Genomic DNA, 2500 nt, shown 5'->3' with positions numbered 1-2500 from the left:
GACTGTAAAACAGGTAATTATTTTCTGGCGAGGGCTGGAAAGTAAATAATTGGTTAAGATGAAAGTGAGATAGTACGTTTGAAGAACGCGAGAGACATTTATTTTCCAGATGTGTGCGTAATTATTTGTGCGAGAGACATTCCGATGGTGTCAAGTACCGACGTATATTTTCCAGTTGTGAACGTAATTATTTGTAATCATAACAAGACTGATGTGAGAATAGCGTTGAGTGGCATTAAGCCGGACGTGTATAAGGTTATATTTAAATAGCAAAACACATTAACGAAATGTTCCCATGGGAACTTTTAATTTCCTTTTTTAGAACAGACATTTTTAAGGTATACAATGGGTATGATCTATCACGGTTCTAACACAATGGAACATTTCATCTGGTTCTACATTGAGAATTAATGCTTTCACAAGACCACTCATTTTGCGACGACACTGTCCAGACAAAAATATATTTCAAAGAACCAATCAAACGGACGAAACTATGACAATATGATATCCAATCAAGATCGGAGAATTTGAAAGAACCAATCAAAATGATTTAGACTACCGGCTGCTCTGAATGACCTTGACCTATTTTTTTTTGTGGCGGCGCTGCTGTGCGGCTGACGCCTGAGCTATTTGCCCTTTGACCTTTGAGGGAATCAATGGACTTTTAATTGATTAAATTAATAAGTCATTAGACTCAGGAGTAAGAAACCAATTTAAAAGAACAACGCGGCTCAGCGTTAGAGTCCTTGGACTGTACTGCGTAACCTCAATTTGCGCTGCGGCGCTGCGGCGCGGTTGAACCAGTCGGAACCTAATAACACCGGGATAGGATCCTTTTTAATCAGCTGTATAGCCCTATTATTACGCAATTAAACATTCGATACATAATCGATGGCAAATCGAACACTCAATAAACACACGCTCAGGTAGGTCACATGACCTTGCAATACAAAATCGAACTCAAAATACCAATCAATACAACATCGAACTCAAAAAAAACCCACTATATACAACAACGAACTCAAAATACCAATCAATACATCATCGAACTCAAAACAAAATACCAATCAATACATCATCGAACTCAAAACAATACCATTCAATACATCATCGAACTCAACATATCGATTAACAGGTAAAAAAACAATCATCCTCATCCTCCGTCAAAAAACGGTTTCTAACTATTTACAACCGTATATACTACTAATAATGTTTTCTGCAATCCTCGTTTCCAATTGAAGGACGCCGGAATCAGAAATGCAGTGGCCTAGCCTGTTCAGTAATGTGTTGAGTTGTGAGCTTCCAGCGAGATGATGGACCGACATTTCAAGAAGGAGGTGTTTTGGCTGTTGCCGTGCTCCATTAGTTACAGAATAATAAATGTCCTTGGCCATAGATTGTATTTTGCATTCATATGATGGGGATACATCCTTTGATTTCGTTGGAGTTAGTAATTTTTGCAGGAACTTAATGAGATACTACTCTGGAACGTGAGATAAATGTACGTATTCACTGGTAGGAGGCCATGGTGTCTCTTTGCACTCCTGATATCTGTCAGGAATCTTACTTCATAGAAGAAGGGCAGTGTTTTCAAGTGTTATTAAATCTGATGTTCTGGGTGGGGTTCCTACCTCCCATAGTGGGCAGGGAGGTACTTGCTGTGTCTTCTATCCCCTCTTACCTGTTTTCCAATTGCTTTCTGCCTTTGTCTTGGAGTGAGATTACTTGGTTTTGTCATGACCTTGGTCGGAGTCCTTGGCTGAGAGGGAAACAGTCGAATGTATAATTATTGTTTAAGGAGATGATATTTTTTTCCTTGTAAATCATCCTCTGTTATGTACTGTTACTCTTTTCATTTTTAACATATGATTTGTAAACATTTGAGTGTATTCCTCTTAGTGGGGATTTTGTGCTTTTGTCTGGATGAGACTTTTAGGTGATCTCAAACTAAGTACTTTGATAGTGTGCTCTTGGAATCTACATCTATTTCCTATTTGAACCAATTCCCCTTTGTCTTTCCTTTTCTTGTGTGCTTTAATTGTAATTCTAGAACTTATTACTATCACATTTTCTTCCTTCTTACTGGCGCTAATATGACCTTATGTGTTGCGAGCGCCGTAAAATCCTTAAAAACAAAAACAAAAAATCTGTTGTTGATGACACGAAAGCAAATTCAACTGCTGTGGTGTGGATATTTCATCCGAATATAATATTTCTGATCGATGTTTAGGCTGAAAAATATTCACACAGGTACCAAACTGCTTTATAGTCTTTTCTTTTAGCTTTTGATTTGAAAAATTTGGATTGCAGAGAAGTGGGAGTTTTTCTTTCAGAAAAAGTTGATAACGCAATTTTACTTCAGGTATCCTTGTGATAATATCATTTTTAATAATTTCCTGCTCAATATAATTAAATTATACCGAGAAACTAAATGCTTTTTGGTGGGCTTGATGGGCAGTTTTAGTTTCACTCTTGATACAGTTATTTGATAAAGTGTTTT

General features: G+C 37.2%; 1 protein-coding gene across 2 annotated transcripts in view; it reads left to right on the top strand.

The window, feature by feature from the left end:
• Positions 1-1305: 1305 nt before the first annotated feature.
• LOC144979861 (isonocardicin synthase-like) overlaps positions 1306-2500 on the top strand; it is a 26012-nt gene continuing 24817 nt past the window's right edge. For both annotated transcript variants that reach the window (XM_078927083.1, XM_078927084.1), the window contains exon 1: positions 1306-1501. The gene's annotated coding sequence lies outside the window, so the exon portion shown is untranslated. The remainder of the gene's footprint in view (positions 1502-2500) is intronic.

This window comes from Berghia stephanieae, chromosome 9, assembly GCF_034508935.2.
Source record: "Berghia stephanieae isolate SIO BIC M18660-M18661 chromosome 9, UCSD_Bste_1.3, whole genome shotgun sequence".
Classification (NCBI taxonomy): domain Eukaryota; kingdom Metazoa; phylum Mollusca; class Gastropoda; order Nudibranchia; family Aeolidiidae; genus Berghia; species Berghia stephanieae.
This window is presented reverse-complemented; position numbering and strand designations above follow the sequence as displayed.